This window comes from Podarcis tiliguerta, assembly GCF_965153285.1.
Source record: "Podarcis tiliguerta genome assembly, chromosome: 10".
Lineage (NCBI taxonomy): Eukaryota > Metazoa > Chordata > Lepidosauria > Squamata > Lacertidae > Podarcis > Podarcis tiliguerta.
The window spans coordinates 60,920,077-60,940,478 of NC_139543.1; positions in this window are offsets into that span (position 1 = coordinate 60,920,077).

Consider the following 20,402-nt stretch of genomic DNA (forward strand, 5'->3'; position numbering starts at 1 on the left):
TTTTTCTGAAGAAGTGTGCATGCACACAAAAGCTCATACCAAGAACAAACTTAGTTGGTCTCTAAGGTTCTACTGGAAGGATTTTTTTTTCATTTTGTTTCGGCTAGAGCAGACCAACCTACCTGTAACTTCTTTTTTTCTGTTGTTTTTACCACCCACCACCAAAATCTTGAGGGGCCAGAAAAAAATTGTTATGGGGAAGGTAAGACCAGTTCCCTCAGAACTAGGGGATAGCCCAGCTAGGGGTTGGCACCCCAAACCAAATTCAGACAAAAAAGACCTAATTAAAACTTAGGACAGTGTGCAAGTTCCCCAGTTCAGTTTGGGGCCCAATCAAGATTGCTAAATTGGGCCCCCAAATTGAATTGGGGTCTGTGTGCCTTGCATAACCCTTGTCAGGCACCCCAGATTTTAAGCATTTAAAACCTTCTTCTCAGCCAAAAAAAAAGGCACCCAAACCAACTTACTATGTCAGCAATGACAGTCCCTGCCCTCACCATTACAATCTAATACATAGGGAATTATGGAATCAAATAAACAGAATTGTAGAGTCAGTCATCTAGTCCAACCCCACAATGCATGAGATAAAAGGGGAAAGGGTTTGGTTTTTGCTGAAAGGGGACACTTAGACTGCCTAGTTTGCTTCTGGGGGAGAAGAGGAGAATCTGGACACCCCTTTCTAGAATCACGGCCCGTGCCTCCCATCCTATCCTGATGCTCAGCCCCATATTGAGATGGAAGGAAGCAAACTTCCTATTTCGCAGTGGCCCTATTGAGTTGTGCAGGTCCCACGCGCATTCAGCATCAGCCAAGGAGATTCCAATGAGTTCCAAAAGAATACCCATAAATGTAGAGCTGCCTCGATTGTGTTAGATTTATTTCTGCGGTGCCTTCATTGCCGCAGGGGCGACGAGATTGGATAGCTCTGACTAATGCTATGCTTGCGAATCAGTAAGATGATGAAGGTGAAAGCAAATGCTTGTCAGATCTGAAGGACTTTATAAGCCTGGCAGCACCTCCTTCTCCTTCTCCTCCCCTCTCTCTGCCCTCCCCCTGCATTTTCATCACTGGAATTGCACATTTTTTAGGGCGGAGGGGAAACAATATAGATAGGTACATCACACGGGGACTTCCTGTGATGATGAAGGCCGGATAACTAACCAGAATTTCACTCATTTCTCCATCACTCTTTGACTTCAATACTTGCTGAAATTAATAACAGCTGCTGGAATTAATTTGCTTTTAGAAATATATTGATTTTGTAGTGGGTGGGGGAATCCAAATGTAGCAATAATATAATATATTTATAGGGAGCAACTAAAGTCTCACAAAACGGTGAACAAGCTTTTCAATTCTTTAGAACTTCACCTGCGATGTTGAGCAAAAGACGGAAAAGAAAAGGAAAAGGATGAAAAGGAGAGGAGAGGAGAGGGAGAAAGAATAAAAGAACATGTTGTTTAGTCGTTTAGTCATGTCCGACTCTTCGTGACCCCATGGACCAGAGCACGCCAGGCACTCCTGTCTTCCACTGCCTCCCGCAGTTTGGTCAAACTCATGCTGGTAGCTTCAAGAACACTGTCCAACCATCTCGGCCTCTGTCGTCCGCTTCTCCTTGTGCCCTCCATCTTTCCCAACATCAGGGTCTTTTCCAGGGAGTCTTCTCGTCTCATGAGGTGGCCAAAGTATTGGAGCCTCAGCTTCAGGATCTGTCCTTCCAGTGAGCACTCAGGGCTGATTTCCTTCAGAATGGATACGTTTGATCTTCTTGCAGTCCATGGGACTCTCAAGAGTCTCCTCCAGCACTATAATTCAAAAGCATCGATTCTTCGGCGATCAGCCTTCTTTATGGTCCAGCTCTCACTTCCATACATCACTACTGGGAAAACCATAGCTTTAACTATACGGACCTTTGTTGGCAATGTGATGTCTCTGCTTTTTAAGATGCTGTCTAGGTTTGTCATTGCCTTCCTCCCAAGAAGCAGGTGTCTTTTAATTTCATGACTGCTGTCACCATCTGCAGTGATCATGGAGCCCAAGAAGGTAAAATCTCTCACTGCCTTCATTTCTGCCCCCCTTCATGGATCAGTGCCTTGCCTTGGCGAAGGGGCTTGAGTAACTCAGAGAAGCTATGAACTATGCTGTGCAGGGCTACCCAAGATGGACAGGTCATCATGGAGAGTTTTGACCAAACGTGATCCACCTGGAGCAGGAACCGGCAAGCCACTCCAGTATCCCTGCCAAGAAAACTCCATGGACAAAGACAACAGGCATATAAAAAAAGAACATAGGAATATACATTTTCCCCAACATGGTGATTTGATGGTATAATTAGAGGTAGGGGCCATAACACAGTGGTAAGAGGGCACACTCTGCATGCCAAGGGTTGCCAGTTCAATCCCTGGCACCTGTAGGTAGGACTAGGAAAGATTCCTGTCTGAATTCCTGTAGACCCACTGTGGGTCAGCATATGATACAGTGGTATTTCAGGCTACAGAAACTTCAGGTTACAGACGCTTCAGGTTACAGACTCCGCTAGCCCAGAAGCAGTACCTTGGGTTAAGAACTTTGCTTCAGGATGAGAACAGAAATCGCACGGCAGCGGCACGGCGGCAGTGGGAGGCCCCATTAGCTAAAGTGGTACCTCAGGTTAAGAACAGTTTCAGGTTAAGAACGGACCACCAGAACGAATTAAGTTCTTAACCTGAAGTACCACTGTAATGAGATAGACCAATAGTTGGACTAGGTATATGGCAGCTTTATTTGCTTCTTCCTGTAATTTTCTGTGGTGTAAACATACTGCTCAATTCATTCCAGGTCACACTAGAAACTTCAGCACTATAGAGGTTCAGGGCCACGTTTTTTCAGATCAGCACTTTGGACAGCTCCAGGATCCCGAGGTCCCCTTTACATGTGCCTTGGAGTGACATATTTGCCACCTCTTCTGTGAGTACTCTCATCTCATGCCAGCCCTTGGATTTAGTCAATCTTCTGCCTCTGGTGTCATAGTTAGAAACTGTGCCACACTGATGTGGAAATACGATGCTTTGTTACGGCTTGCTCTCTCCCACAAATGCAAGACGACTCTGGCTGTTAATTATTTCAGATTTATTGCTAAAACAACAAACTAAGACAGAGCTTATCTACTCATTGTCCTCCCCAGAAGATGGAGTTGCCCGGACTGAGCTCCTCCCCCTTCCCCAGCACGGAAGCCCCCACCTTCTCTTCCTGTATCTTTTGCGCCTCTCTGCCACTTCTGAAATCCCACGAGATTTGGCAGAGCGTATTTCCTGCATTCCAACGTCTTGCCCACTATCGTAGTTCTCACACAACTGTCTGTCCCTTTGGTCAGAGCTCAGATTACAGCTGCTCTCCCCTTCCTCTCTGCTTTCTGCTGTTAACTGTCCTCTCCCTGTGTCTGCTTCTTCTCTCACTGACATGCTTGAAAGGGAGAGTTGTTCTACCAATTACATCCGCCGTGAGGGAAAGCAATTACCGTATTTTTCGCTCTATAGGACACACTGGACCATAGGACACACCGGACCATAGGAGGGGGAGAACGGGGGGGGGGGAATTCTCCCCCTCTCTGCTCAGTGCCCCTTCAGCGAAGCAGCAGGAGAAACGGAGCCCCTTCCATTTCTCCTCCCGCTTCACTGAAGGGGCGCTGCGCAGCTCTCCCTCTCTGCTGAATCCAGGAGAGTCTTGCTCTCCCGGCTTCAGCAAAAGGAACCCAAAGCCTTCGGAGTGCAGCATGAGTTCCCACTGTGCTCCAAAGGCTTCAGGTGGCTGTCCCTGAAACCTGGAGAGCGAGAGGGGTCGGTGTGCACCGACTCCTCTCGCTCTCCAGGCTTCAGCGAAAGCAACGCGAAGCCTCTGAAGCGTGGAGGGAGCGCTCCCTCTGCGCTTCGGAGGCTTCGCGTTGCTATCACTGAAGCCAAGGAGCCTGCATTCGCTCCATAGAACGCACACACACTTCCCCTTAATTTTTGGAGGGGGAAAAGTGCGTCCTATAGAGTGAAAAATACGGTATTTCCAATTCTTACCTCAGGACCATATTCTATTGCAGATGATATGGAGGCAGCGGCTATTTTTTCCTGCAGAGTTCACCTAGGAGAACACCTCGCCCCATATATGTCCACACAATGACTTCAATCTGTGGAGCTGACCCTGCTACAGGTGCCACAAAATACCCCATTTTTTGCACAGGGACACAACATGTGAGAAATGGTACCCAACTCTCCACACCCCTTCCATCACAACGGGTTGTTTTTACCTGGCTGGGAGTGTGTTTGGGAAGGTGTGGCTGGAGATTGTTTCTTTTCTGGGACCTCGCCCTCTCCTTACCAACTGCTGACTAGCCACCCATCTCCTCCCAGGCATAAAAGGCTATGGCAGCCTAAAACAGTGCCTTGGTTTAAACTCTGATGACACACAAAGGCCGATGCCAAGTGTGGCATCACATTTGGCATTGCAAGACAGACCATGGAAGCCATAGCTGTCAACTTACAGATTTGAAAATAAGGGACCAGCGGCCTCAAAAATAAGGGATCAGCAGCCAAAATAAGGGACTTTCGGAGCACAGGTATGCTCAACTTCTGAGCCCCTCCGAGCCAAAGGCAGAAAGCCCAGCCAGCAGCCAAACAAAGCCTCAAGTGGTGGTTCCCACAGCGCAGCAAACCAGCAAAGGGGTTGCAGCAAGGAAAACCACTGTTACCTCTCTGCTGGGAAGCGCTGAGCAAAGGCGAGTCCCCAGGCAACGCGGCCGATTTGATCGGTAGAAGGCATGCAAGCTCCACCCCCAAGTTATTCTTAGACTCCTTATTCGGTGAGTAATGCAGCCAAGCAACACAGTTGGAGCCTCCCTCCTCCCTGGCCGGCAGGGAGGGAGGGAGAGGAGCTGCTTCCTTTGAAACCCGGGAAATTTAAGGGATATCATCAATAAGGGACAGCAGCAGGACACAGCACTGGGATAAGGGACTTTCCCACCAAATAAGGGACGGCTGACAGCTATGATGGAAGCACACCATTCTGGTGGTCTTCAAGAAGACAGAACAATAAGAAGCTGGGGAAAGAGCATAAGGTCAAACAGATTCCACACTGGCCTTGCAGACAACTTCATTGTCCAGAAAGTGGGAGAAGCAACAAGAGGAACAGCCATTTTAGATCTGGTCCTAACCAATGTCGATGACCTGGTTAATGGGGTAGAAGTGGAAGGATCATTAGGCGCAAGTGATCATGCTCTTCTGAAGTTTACTATACAACGGAAAGGAGCAGCCAAGCATACTAGGACTCAATTTCTTGACTTTAAGAAAGCCAACTTCATAAAACTTAGGGAAGTGCTGGGTGAGATCCCATGGACAGTAATACTAAAAGGAAAGGGAGTTCATGATGGCTGGGAGTTTGTTAAGAGGGAGATAGTAAAAGCACAACTTCAGGCAATACCAATGAGACGGAAACATGGAAGGTGCCTAAAGAAGCCAGGGTGGCTATCTAAAGAACTTTTAACTGAGTTAAGATTAAAAAAGGATGTGTACAAAAAATGGAAAAGGGGGGAAACCACCAAAGAGGAATTCAAACAAATAGCCAGCACGTGTAGACACAAAGTCAGAAAAGCTAAAGCACAGAATGAACTCAGGCTTGCTAGAGAGGTTAAAAGCAACAAAAAAGGCTTTTATGGGTATGTTCGTAGCAAAAGGAAGAACAAAGAAACAGTGGGGTCACTCAGAGGAGAAGATGGTGAAATGCAAACAGGGGACACAGAAAGGGCTGAACTCCTCAATGCCTTCTTTGCCTCAGTCTTCTCCGATAAAGAAAACAATGCCCGACCTGAAGAATTTGGAGCAAATGATTCAGTAGAGAAAACACAGCCCAGAATAACTAAGGAGACAGTACAAGAATACTTGGCTAGTTTAGATGTATTCAAGTCTCCAGGGCCAGATGAACTGCATCCAAGAGTATTAAAAGAACTGGCAGATGTGATCTCAGAACCACTGGCAATCATCTTTGAGAATTCCTGGAGAACAGGCGAAGTCCCAGCAGACTGGAGGAGGGTAAATGTTGTCCCTATTTTCAAAAAGGGGAAAAGAGAGGACCCAAATAATTACCGCCCAGTCAGTCTGACATCAATACCAGGGAAGATTCTGGAGCAGATCATCAAGCAAACAATCTGTGAGCACCTAGAAAGGAATGCTGTGATCACCAATAGTCAGCATGGATTTCTGAAAAATAAGTCATGTCAGACTAACCTGATCTCGTTTTTTGACAGAATTACAAGCCTGGTAGATGAAGGGAACGCAGTGGATGTAGCCTACCTTGATTTCAGCAAGGCATTTGACAAGGTGCCCCATGATATTCTTGTAAAGAAGCTGGTAAAATGCGGTCTTGACTATGCTACCACTCAGTGGATTTGTAACTGGCTGACTGACCGGACCCAAAGGGTGCTCATCAATGGTTCCTCTTCATCCTGGAGAAGAGTGACTAGTGGGGTGCCACAGGGTTCTGTCTTGGGCCCGGTCTTATTCAACATCTTTATCAACGACTTGGATGATGGACTCAAGGGCATCCTGATCAAATTTGCAGATGACACCAAACTGGGAGGGGTGGCTAACACCCCAGAGGACAGGATCACACTTCAAAACGACCTTGACAGACTAGAGAACTGGGCCAAAACAAACAAGATGAATTTTAACAGGGAGAAATGTAAAGTATTGCACTTGGGCAAAAAAAATGAGAGGCACAAATACAAGATGGGTGACACCTGGCTTGAGAGCAGTACATGTGAAAAGGATCTAGGAGTCTTGGTTGACCACAAACTTGACATGAGCCAACAGTGTGACGCGGCAGCTAAAAAAGCCAATGCAATTCTGGGCTGCATCAATAGGAGTATAGCATCTAGATCAAGGGAAGTTATAGTGCCACTGTATTCTGCTCTGGTCAGACCTCACCTGGAGTACTGTGTCCAGTTCTGGGCACCACAGTTCAAGAAGGACACTGACAAACTGGAACGTGTCTAGAGGAGGGCAACCAAAATGGTCAAAGGCCTGGAAACGATGCCTTATGAGGAACGGCTAAGGGAGCTGGGCATGTTTAGCCTGGAGAAGAGGAGGTTAAGGGGGGATATGATAGCCATGTTCAAATATATAAAAGGATGTCACATAGAGGAGGGAGAAAGGTTGTTTTCTGCTGCTCCAGAGAAGCGGACACGGAGCAATGGATCCAAACTACAAGAAAGAAGATTCCACCTAAACATTAGGAAGAACTTCCTGACAGTTAGAGCTGTTCGACAGTGGAATTTGCTGCCAAGGAGTGTGGTGGAGTCTCCTTCTTTAGAGGTCTTTAAGCAGAGGCTTGACAACCATATGTCAGGAGTGCTCTGATGGTGTTTCCTGCTTGGCAGGGGGTTGGACTCGATGGCCCTTGTGGTCTCTTCCAACTCTATGATTCTATGATTCTATTCTAAGAGACAGCTCAACACAAAAGCACTTTAAGTTAGACTTCTGTTTGGCTGATGACATATGTTCACTCATTTAATGCTAATGTCATTACCTGAAAAACTGCTAAGGGTCAGGTGAGGAGTCAGGTATCAGCTGAGAATTAATTAAAAGCATCTCACCTGGATGATGCTGAATGGAAGGGAATCATAGCTCCCTGACAAATGCTTCTCTAAGCAGCCAGGACGTTCCAGTTTAATAATAAAATAGGAGCCTCTCTTGAGAGATTGTGCCATTGCCAATATGCTCCTAGAGATGCAGACCTATCATGGCAGGGTATGATGTAGTTAAAGATGGGTAAGTAGATGCTGTCATAAATCACTACAAATTATGTCTGAATCAGAAATGAGCCTAAAGGTATCAGTCTCATTTTGTTTTATTCAATTAGTCATCATTGGAAATTGCATAGTTATTTACTTTGTAAAGCAAGAAACTTCAACATCGTGAATTAAACAATTTGGCTTGCTCATGGCTTATGCACCCACTCATTACATGATACATCCCATTACTCATTAATGGGATTTTCTCCTTCCCCTTAAGCCCCTTCATCTGGGAGGCTTAATGCAGCTCCCGATTTTTCAAATGAGCTGAACTTCACACATCGCTGGGAAGCTCTGGACTAGTGTTCCATTTGCTAGAGGTGGCGATTTTTTAATGTACCAACCAAGTCTTTAGTGACGAAAAAGAATAATGGGCTATGGTCACTGTGACCGATTATTTGAGCGAAAATTGCCATCGACAAACCTAATACGACATCAGGTTACTATGGTATTTCTTGAGGAAAGGGGGGGGAATGAAACAATTATCTCAGTACATGACCTTTGAACTTCAGTATTCATGGTATATTTGATCGGAGAACATACTGAGCCGGTAAGTGAATGGACAGAAATTAATTGGCCTTGCATCTTTGCCAAAGGAAGGACAAACCAATCTAGAAGAGTTTGGATGGTGCTAGAAGAATCAGATTTGATGGCATTACTGGTGGCCAGCTATGGGCATTGCATCAAGTTTCTCTGAGAAACAGTTAGCAGAGTATAAGGGCAGTCTCTCAGTAGAGGTTAATTCCTATCAGCAAAGTGACCCAACCAGAGGGAGAATGCAGCTGTCACTGTAGTTTTCTTACCCAGGACTTTGCTGATTTGATATATAGATAAAGATTACTCAGAGCAGACCCACTGAAAGTAATGAATCTAAGTTTGGCATGTCCATTAATTTAATGGGTGTACTCTGAGTAATAATAATAATAATAATAAATTTTATTTATATCCCGCCCTCCCCAGCCGAAGCCGGGCTCAGGGCGGCTAACAACAATAAAACAGTACAAAAGTACAACACAACACAACACAACACTCTAAAATCATTCATTATAAAATTAATTCAAATCAAGCCACTGGCAACCATTGGGCCACAGCTCCGCGAAGATTGCTGAGGGAGGGAGTCAGGCTGTGCCTTGGCCAAAGGCCTGGTGGAACAGCTCTGTCTTGCAGGCCCTGCGGAAAGATGTCAAGTCCCACAGGGCCCTAGTCTCTTGTGACAGAGCGTTCCACCAGATCGGGGCCACAGCCGAAAAAGCCCTGGCTCTAGTTGAGGCCAGCCTAACCTCTCTGTGGCCTGGGAACTTCAAGATGTTTTTATTTGAAGACCGTAAGTTTCTCTGTGGGACATACCAGGAGAGGCAGTCCCGTAGGTACGAGGGCCTAAATTAATAATAATAATAATAATAATAATAATAATAATAATAATAATATTTTATTTATGTCCAGCCCTCCCCAGCCGAAGCCGGGTTCAGAGCTGCTAACAACAACATTTGATACACACCTCCTCATGTCACTAAAATTTCTTAATTAGCAATTGAACACAGGTAGTCCCAACTGGATTCAATGTTACATTCATTGAATTTCATTGACTGTAAAGGCCAAATAGGTGAGTATCAGAGAAAAGACCTTATTGGTGGTAATTGTCATGAGTCCTGAGGCGATGTCATGGAGGGGATGGTTGGCTCCTGACGATGGCGGGGAAGATTTGGGGAGTTGAAGAATCAGGATGGTATACCAGATACAGAGAATTACAAGTGGGGACTATGTCAGGAATGTACCTAGGGAGCTGGCCAGGTTGGCTCCCCACCAAGGACACAAGCAGGGGGCGGGGGGAGGCACAAAAATTACGTCTTTTCACTGTGGCTGAAAGTGGCTAGGAGTCCACCTGCCCATTCATGTACTCCCTGGGCTGCTTTTTTGCTGCTCTTGGAGGTCAAGCGAGGCACACAGACTCTTCTGGCAAGGGGGCAAGGGACGGTTGGCCCCAATACCGCTCCCTGCCAAGGGTACAAGGGACAAAGGTGGCGCTGGTATGTCTCCTTGCCAAGGGCACAAGGGAGCCTAAGTCACCTCTGGATAGTGTTGTTGAATTCAGTTCTTGGTTGTAGGCTTCTTGTGGGCAACTTGTTGGCCACTGGGAGAACAGGATGCTGAACAAGATGGGCCTTTGGTCTGATCCAGCACTCCCCTTCCTATGTTATTAACTGTTGAACTCTTTCCAAAAGAGATGTGCCAATCACACACACACCTCCCAGCCTGTTTTTAAGTCATTTTTATTTCACACTGTATTTAAAAAACAAACAAACCCCAAATGTCCTGATGGCTCTTGTATACAGTGGTACCTTGGGTTACAGACGATTCAGGTTACAGATGCCGATAACCCAGAAATAGTACCTCAGGTTAAGAGCTTTGCTTCAGGATGAGAAGAGAAATCGCGCGGCGGCTGTGGGAGGCCCCATTAGCTAAAGTGGTACCTCAGGTTAAGAGCAGTTTCAGGTTAAGAAAGGACCTCCAGAATGAATTAAGTCCTTAACCCAAGGTACCACTGTATGTTGTTATGCTGCTGTGCTTTTTATATATTCTCCCTCTTTAGAATTATAATTTTAAATGATTTTATCGTTTTGTTATGTAAGCCATCTTGGCAATTTTTTATTTTAAAAGGGTTGGGCATAAATTGTGAGATAACTGAAAAAAATGGGGCAAACTTAATTCAAGCATTTAAACTGAAATTGGCTGTGTGCTTTTTAAAAGATGTTGGAGGGCCCCATCGAGTCAAGAGAAGAAAAATGGAATTTCCATAAGGGTATATTACAATAACAAAATGCAGAAGTATGGAAATGTTAAGCTTGCTGTCATCCTGCCAAACGAAATCTCAATTTGAAATGTTGAGGACTTGTATGGGTTTATTTTTGTTTATTATTATTTTTTGCAAATTTCCCCACAAGGTTAACAGCAAGCTGACCTTTTCATGTAACGCATGCGGCATGTCAGGAAACTGCTTCTGATAGTTCCACGCTATTAAGCAGATGTTCACAAATGCCTCGGAAGCTTGGCACCATCTTGCAATTCTGCTGCCCTTGATGTCAGAGAGCAGTGGAGATTAGGCATGAGTGACTTAACCAGAGAGGCAAAGGGTATAGGAGAATGTCCAAATTCATCATCTAGACCAGTGAACCAGTGGGTCTCCAAAGGTTATTGGACTCCCATCATCTCTGACCACTGGCCATACTGGCTGGGGACTGATAGGATATGGAGTCCAAGTTAGGTTCCCTACCCCATAATCTAGAAGCATGATTAGATACTCAACCCAAGGCAGAAGTACTAGACAAGCAAAGCATTTGAGAAAGATGGTAGCCAGTGGTGAATTTATAGGTATGTGAAGAAGTAGAGGCCTGTGTGGTTGACGCTCCTCTGAGTTATTAGTACAGGGGTACCTCAGGTTAAGTACTTAATTCGTTCTGGAGGTCCGTACTTAACCTGAAACTGTTGCCGTGCTACCGGAGCACGATTTCTGTTCTCAACCTGAAGCAAAGTTACTAACCCAAGGTATTATTTCTGGATTAGCGGAGTCTGTAACCTGAAGCGTATGTAACCTGAGGTACCACTGTATATATTGTCAACCGAGAAGATACCTTTGAAACATTATTTATTTATTTATACCCCGCCCATCTTGCTAGGTTTCCCCAGCCACTCTGGGCGGCTTCCAACAGAATATTAAAATACAATAATTCATCAAATATTAAAAAGCTTCCCTAAACAGGGAAGTCTAAAAGTCAGATAGTTCTTTATTTCTTTGACATCTGGTGGGAGGACATTTGGTGGGAGGTGCCCTGGACACAGAATTGACCTGTGCCTCCATGGACAGCTGTGAGTCCAGAATGATTCTCAGACTGCGTACCTGGTCCTTCAGGGGCACAGTTACCCCATTCAGGACCAGGGAGTCCTCCTCACCTGCCCGCCTCTTGTTCCCCAAAAACAGTACTTCTGTCTTGTCAGGATTCAACCTCAATCTGTTAGCCGCCATCCATCCTCCAACCGCCTCCAGGCACTCACACAGGACCTTCACTGGTTCTGATTTGAAAGAGAGGTAAAGCTGGGTATCATCCACATACTGATGAACACCCAGCCCAAACCCCGATGATCTCTCCCAGCGGCTGCATGTAGATGACAATCTATTGCCACTGTTGAATTCTGATATTTTCGTTTGCTGTATTGTTTCCACACTTCATTTCTCCTACTCCCTGATGACATCTGTGATATCATGTTGCAAGACAATGTGCTTTACAGCACTAGTGTATTCTTTTCCCGAGCTTTCCAGAACTTGCTTGTGGTTGTTCTGATAAGTGTCTGGACAAGCAGAGAGAAATTACCAAGGGTATTTCAGCAAGCATGAAATTAGACCAGGTTGAATAGGAAGGTGAGAGTTGAGCCAGTTGACAATTCATTCTTATTTCTTTGTTTTGTGACGTAGAGTGTGGTTTATTTTGACTGTTATGTGCGTTGTTCCCAAAAGTGATTTCATGCATATCAGTAAACATCATTATCATCAGGAAGTGGAAAGTGGAAAAAGAGAGCAATACAAAAGCATGAAGAAAAACAGAAAGATAGCTTATTTGTCTTTTAAAAAACCTATTCATTAGGTTCGTGAAGCATCAGAGACACTGGAAGAAACAGATGCTACAGAGGCTACAACTAGTGAAAGTCAAAAACGAAGGGAAAGGCTGGACCCTCAACTTCATGCAAATGATGTAGCTCATTCAGTTAGTTTTAAAGGTAAAGGAGATGTAGAAAATACAACTAAGTCTGGTGCAAAATATACCTCAGCCATAACTGAAAACAGCTTAGTTTTTAAAGAGTTTCCTTCCATCAATGATGTTGCTTTGTAGCCTAATTCTCTTTCATTATCAGTTTCCCACCACACCTTGCCAGCTAATTACTGGTGGTTTGAGGGTCACACTTCTAAACATAAAGACATTTTTTATCAAATGATTGCTCAACACCCTTAAGAATTCAAAATTACTTACATTCTACTATTTCCCAAGCTCATTCCATTAGCTCAGCAGTTTTAGCGATTGAGAGCTCTGCGCTGCACAATGTAAATTAGGACAAATTAACCAACAATTTCATGCAAAAGAAATGCCAAAGAAAACATGTATAATTTTTTTTTTACTTTAAAAATCCAGACGTATGGCAGTCCATGTTGGTAGTGTTGATTTTGGCGAATTTCATGTAAAGTAGCTCAACAACTTTGGGCAAAGCTAAAAAAAGCTTCTACTTCTGTTTTATTGACTACGCGAAAGCCTTTGATTGTGTCGATCACAGCAAACTATGGCAAGTTCTTAGAGAAACAGGAGTGCCTGATCACCTCATCTGTCTCCTGAGAAATCTCTATGTGGGACAAGAAGCTACAGTTAGAACTGGATATGGAACAACTGATTGGTTCAAAATTGGGAAAGGAGTACGGCAAGGCTGTATATTGTCTCCCTGTTTATTTAACTTATATGTAGAACTCATCATGTGAAAGGCTGGGCTGGATGAATCCCAAGCCGGAATTAAGATTGCCGGAAGAAATAACAACCTCAGATATGCAAATGACACAACCTTGATGGCAGAAAGTGAGGAGGAATTAAAGAACCTCTTGATGAGGGTGAAAGAGGAGAACGCAAAATATGGTCTGAAGCTCAACATCAAAAAAACCTAGATTATGGCCACTGGTCCCATCACCTCCTGGCAAATAGAAGGGGAAGAAATGGAGGCAGTGACAGATTTTACTTTCTTGGGCTCCATGACCACTGCAGATGGTGACAGCAGTCACGAAATTAAAAGACGCCTGTTCCTTGGGAGAAAGGCGATGGCAAACCTAGACAGCATCTTAAAAAGCAGAAACATCGCCTTGCCGACAAAGGCCTGTATAGTTAAACCTATGGATTTCCCAGTAGTGATGTATGGAAGTGAGAGCTGGAGCATAAAGAAGGCTGATCACCAAAGAATTGATGCTTTTGAATTATGGTGCTGGAGGAGACTCTTGAGAGTCCCATGGACTGCAAGAAGATCAAACCTATCCATTCTGAAGGAAATCAGCCCTGAGTGCTCACTGGAAGGACAGATCCTGAAGCTGAGGCTCCAATACTTTGGCCACCTCATGCGAAGAGAAGACTCCCCAGAAAAGACCCTGATGTTGGGAACGATTGAGGGCACAAGGAGAAGGGGATGACAGAGGACGAGATAGTTGGACAGTGTTCTCGAAGCTACGAACATGAGTTTGACCAAACTGCGGGAGGCAGTGGAAGACAGGAGTGCCTGGCGTGCTCTGGTCCATGGGGTCACGAAGATATGACTAAACAACAACAACAAAGCTTCCCCCCCAATAAAAGAGTTTAACTCCCCCCCCCAAGCTCAACTTTTGTGTCTGGATTTTCACTTATTGTATGACAACCCAAATTTTCGGACATAGTGATTTCTTCAATAAACACGCCATTGTGATGTTTGAGGTGGCTTTACTTAGTCAGAAAAGCAGCCACTGAGGAACTCACAAAAGTGGAGTCCACAGAGCTTGAAATTACAGGTGGCTATAGAGGTATTCCCTTGGCTTAGCTTTACACACACATTGAAATTAAGTCACATTCTCCAAGAAAAAGCATGCCTGCAATTATCAGAGCTGGATGCCAGATTCAGCAAGAAAAACTTACACGTTTATTCATCAGGAGTGCTCTGATGGTGTTTCCTGCTTGGCAGGGGGTTGGACTCGATGACCCTTGTGGTCTCTTCCAACTCTATGATTCTATGATTCTAACAGGGTGCCAACTTTCTATCAGGCTAGCTCGAGGCTGAGCTTTTCCAACACAAATATTCTTGAAACATTCTTAATGCAGTCTGAGCAAGCAGATTCTCCTAACGTGATCCTTAACGCAGTGTGGGCAAGGGGAACCAGCAGATTCCCCTTACACGTTTATTTAGGTGAATGGATAAGGCTTGCCAAAATGACTGAACACAGAGCATGGTGGACCATAACTCCACCACAGATGGTAGTTCATTTGAGTTCTTAACTCTCCTCCTTGTGGAGCCTTTTCCAAGTTGAACGATTAGTTACTTATTCACAACACACATTCCAACTTTCCAGCAAAGCACTAAAAGATGGTTTACATTTTAAAATAATGGCTCACAAGACCTGATACCAAAGGGAGAAGGAAGAGAGAGGGCAAGGAGAGGTGGATTCTGACTCCTTTGCACTGTCCCCATAACAGTTATACAGTGACCAGTTGGAACGCTCACTGCATGAGACAGTTCTGGGAGGAGGAGAGTTGGTCCAGCCAAGCTAAGGATGTGGCCCCACCCCAGCTATCTAACTTCCTGGGCTTCCTCTGATGCAACTGGGTTGAATGGCAATGACATGGACAGACAGTTCTGAGGGAAGCTATGTGGCAGTAGATAGCAGCTAAGCCAACAAGGTGGGTCATTGTCTCACCTTTCCCTGGGTGCAGCCAAATGGAATAGCTACTGATGGAAACAGTCAGAGCCAACTAGGCAGCTGCCTATGGCTCAGACCTTAGAGGGGTCCAGTGCTGACCTTTGAAGGACACAGATTTATACAGATTAGTTTTTGCTGTATCATATAAATTGATGAGGGACGCGGGTGGCGCTGTGGGTAAAAGCCTCAGCGCCTAGGACTTGCCGATCGAAAGGTCGGCGGTTCGAATCCCCACGGCGGGGTGCGCTCCCGTTGCTCGGTCCCAGCGCCTGCCAACCTAGCAGTTCGAAAGCACCCCCGGGGGCAAGTAGATAAATAGGGACCGCTTACTAGCGGGAAGGTAAACGGCGCTTCCATGTGCGGCTCTGGCTCGCCAGAGCAGCGATGTCACGCTGGCCACGTGACCCGGAAGTGTCTCCGGACAGCGCTGGCCCCCGGCCTCTTGAGTGAGGTGGGCGCACAACCCTAGAGTCTGTCAAGACTGGCCCATACGGGCAGGGGTACCTTTACCTTTATAAATTGATGATACTACTTCACTTTTATATTTTGGAGAATGTTCCAATTGAATGGCTATCAAAAATAGAACAAATAAAAGGAGTTTTCTTCCCAATGAAAGGAAACATTTTCCAAGGCAGAAACATCATGTTGGTATATTTGTACCATAGCTTCTTTGCTTTTGATCTGTTGCAGCTTAGGCCACGATCCTAGACATTCATACTTGGCAGCAAGTCTGAATGAACTCAGTGCTGCTTACTTCTGAGTAGGCATACAGAAGATAGCGGTGTTGGTCAACCTACAACACCCACTTGGCAACTGGAGACGAGCACCCGGGAAAGAGCAATGACCAAGTCCATGTATTGCAAATTTTGCTGGCAGAACCAATTTGAGTTTCCCCAGACAGAAACAAGTAATGCCAAGTGACATCGGTGCAGTTTGATAACAAAGAGCAAAATAGAACTGTCAAGAGCCGCCTCCTCACAACATGATAGATGATGTCATCTCTGCTTCGGAATGTCTCCGGTGAAAGGGCCGAGAATTGGTGGCGGTGGCAGGGCAGATAAAAACAAAAAGGAAATTGCAAACAAGAATGGCAAAGGCGCTCCAGGGTGCCAGGGATTTCGTGCTTAAAAATATCAGGGGGAGATTCCCTTTGAACACTGACAGTTTCAAGATTGCACAGGAGCAGGCAGGGAATTAATTAAGGAACTGGAGAGAAGACGGGCAGCCGCCACAACAACAACAGCGCTGCTTCTTCAGGCAAGAAAGGAACAAAAAGGAAACATACTGGTGGGTAATCCCTTTGGTAGTTGATGTGGAATACAACTCCCATCACACCGGATTATTGGCCATGCTGGCTGTGGCTCATGGGCATTGGAGTCCAGCAACACATGGAGGGAACAATGTTTGCTGCCCCGCTTTAGTAGGACCAAGGAAAATGTCACCCAATACTGCAATGCTTCTGATTCTTCAGAATTCTTTATTGGGCAAAAAGCACTTAAAAGAACACAGGGTGCTTGGTGGAATTGGGGCACTTAAGACCAGGGATGAGGAACCAGAGAACCTTAAATGAGGAGTGGAGAAGCTGTTTGCACCCCCCCCCAACTTTCAGAGTTTCATGGGGCGCAGAACCAAGCCAGATCATTGTTTATTCATTTTGGGAATATGAATTGTATCCATCCTACAAACGCAAGACTGAATTGCATTTTATTGCAGTGAGACACCTTTTAAATTTTGTACTACATGTATTCAGAAAGAAAGCGAGTTGGGTTTTCCCAAACTTGATAATACATACCTAAATTTAGAACTGAAAAGTTTATTCTTAATTTGCGCCCAGTTCTCTAATTTGTTGCGGTTATTTTGAAACCCGGTTCTGTGTTCTGAAACATTAGCTAACCCTCCCAGTTTGTGTGTCATCTGCAAATTTGATGAGCATCCCCTCAATTGCTTTGTCCAAGTCACAGGATGAGGAACCATTAGTGAGTACTAATGGTTCGGCCATTCAACCAGTTACAAATTCACCTGACAGTTACCTCGTTCAAGCAACATTTTACCAGCTTCTCTTCAAGAATATCATGGGGGACTTTGTCAAAAGCCTTACTGAAATCAAGATACGCTATGTCCACAGCACCTCCCTGATCCACCAAGCTTGTAACTCTATCAAAAAAAGAAATGAAATTTGTCTGGCATGACTTGTTCTTGAGAAACCCATGCTTGGTCTTGGTAATCACAACATCCTTTTCTAAGTGCTCACAGACCAACCGATGAATTATCTGTTCTAGGACCTTTCCTGGTTATTGATGTCAAGCTGACTAGTTCGTAGCTACCTGGGTCTTCTCCGTCCCCACACCTTTTAGGATGGGGACAACAGCTGGTAGCCTCCAGTCTGTGGGGACCTCACCTGTTCTCCAACAATTCTCAAAGATTATAAACAGAGCCTCTACGATTACATCTGCAGGCTCAGGTAAGTACCTTTGGGTGCATCTCTTCAGGCCCTGGAGATTTGAATTACCGTAATTTAAAGTAGCTAGGTGTTCCCATACCACCTCTTGTCCTATACTGGGCTGCAGTTCCCTCCCTCCCTCATTTATTCTGTTTTCACCTGGTTGGGCATTGCTTTCCTTCTGAGACAAGAGGGCTGTATGTGAGAAAGCCCATTGTTTTTAATTGTTGGTATCTGAATCAATGGGTGGGGGAGAGGAACTGCATTAGAAATACTTACATGGCCTGTCCTGAGAAGCCCAAAGCTGGAAGACTAATAATAATAATAATTTATTATTTATACCCCACCCATCTGGCTGGGTTTCCCCAGTCACTCTGGGCGGTTCCCAACAGAACATTAAAAACACGATAAAAGATCAAACATTAAAAAATCTCCTAAACAGGGCTGTTTTCAGGTGTCTTCTAAAGGTCAGATAGTTGTTTATTTCTTTGACATCTGATGAGAGGGCGTTCCACAGAAAGGGCGCCACTACCGAGAAGGCCCTCTGCCTGGTTGCCTATAACCTCACTTCTCGCAGTGAGGGAACCGCCAGAAGGTCCTCAGAGCTGGATCTCAGTGTCTGGGCAGAACGATGGGGGTGGAGGTGCTCCTTCAGGTATAATGGCTACAGGCCATTTTCAATACTACTGTTCTATTGTCACGGCAAACTTCCCCTCTGCAGAAGTTTTCATGAGGTGCGAGGCAAGGAAGACCCCCTGTGCATCTGGAACTTGTGTGCTTGCTATGGAAGAGAGCTACTGCTGAAACATATGGCAAAACAGAAAAAGACAAGAGAGAAAAACCTGGCCGATTGCTGCTGTCAGACTAAAATGCCTACTTATTTTTTGTCTGCCTTTCTATGCACAAAGGTGCATTTGGCTTTCATATTTGCAGACCAGATTCAGCCCTTGCAAAAGTCTGAAGGGTCCATTTTCAGTGAAGCCCACCTTGTAACCGCTTTGTCCAAGGAGGTCTGACTTAGGCTATTTTTGCCCAAACTTGACAGAACCACAAACAACTCACTATGAGAGAGGACTGAAATGCATCAATTTGCCCTTGAATGAAATTTCTTTTGACTGTCCTATGTTGATGAGAAAAACTTCAGAGATATATTTCATCTCTTACAATGCATGCCTGTCCAATTTCTTGTATCATTCAGGTCAGGTCGTTTGTGTTGGCAGCAAGGGCTGCAGGTGTAGAAGAGTAATATTTAGTTTATGGCTGAACTGTCTAGCAGTTTCTTGGATTGGGAAATTACATTCAGCCCTGGAAAGCAAACTTGCTCTTTAAATAATAGAAAACAAAGGGAAAGCCATTTATGACTAACAGCTGTCGCTTCCAGGGCCATAACTCATTTCCTGATATTGTTTTCCACTCGCCCACCTCTGAAAAGTAAAAACTTCTGCCTCTACTGGGCAAGTTTTCTTTAGAGACTTGTGGTCTGTTTGGAATAATGCATGTCTTGTTGTTTTAAATCTTTACGGGGTTTCTCTCACCAAACCTGGATCTTGGCATACAGGGAATTATATTTTTTATTTACCTATTTTTCTTTCCCAACTAACACTAAACGCCATTGTACATATCTAAATATTTTACTCCAGCATCCTCTTGCCAATAGATAAATGAAGGGGAACATTCTTCAAAGTGCAGCTTCTCCTGTTAAATGAAATGAGACGCTGTCCCTGACAGACTTCTGCCTTCCAAGCAGCTTTGGGCCCAATTGCATAATGGTTAGAGTGTCAGGTTTGCAGAGTTTGATCTAGGATATCCTGAGGATGAGTCTGATAATTTGTACTGTTTTCCCATTTGCGGGAAAATGCAAGGCAAGCAATGCTATCAATCTCAGCCTGCCTCTTGATATGTGGAAATCATGAATATAGGATGTGACCATCTACCCCCTGAAACTGCAGCGAGGAGATAAAAAACCAATTGATATACAATGCAGGGTTGATGTAAGCCAGTCTTTCCAACATCTATTTCCCTGCAATGTGGGGGTAGGAACTCTGGGCTGCATTTGCTAAGGTTCATCTAATCCAGAAGTCAGCAAACTTTTTCAGCTGGGGGCCGGTCCACTGTCCCTCAGACCTTGTGGGGGGCCAGACAATATTTGGGGGGGGAGGGGGGAATGAACGAATTTCTATGCCCCACAAATAACCCAGAGATGCATTTTAAATAAAAGCACACATTCTAGTCATGTAAAAACACCAGGCAGGCCGCACAAATAATCCAGAGATGCGTTTTAAATAAAAGGACACATTATACGCTGATTCCTGGACCGTCCACGGGCCCCATTTAGAAGGCGATTGGGCCGGATCCAGCCCCCGGGCCTTAGTTTGCCTACCCATGATCTAATCATGTGAACGTCAGCAGAAGGGAATGCAAACACATCCTGCCCTTTAGGATTCTGGCACATTTTGCCATCATGCAACTGAAGAACCCTTAATCAATCTTTGGGAAATCAGGGTTCCAATCCCCACTCAGCCATGCAACCCACTGAGTGACATTGGGACAATCACTGCCTCTCAGCCTAAACCGGGGTTATTGTGGGGGATTAAATGAGAACCGGGGACGCGGGTGGCGCTGTGGGTTAAAGCCTCAGTGCCTAGGGCTTGCCGATCGAAAGGTCGGCGGTTCGAATCCCCGCGGCGGGG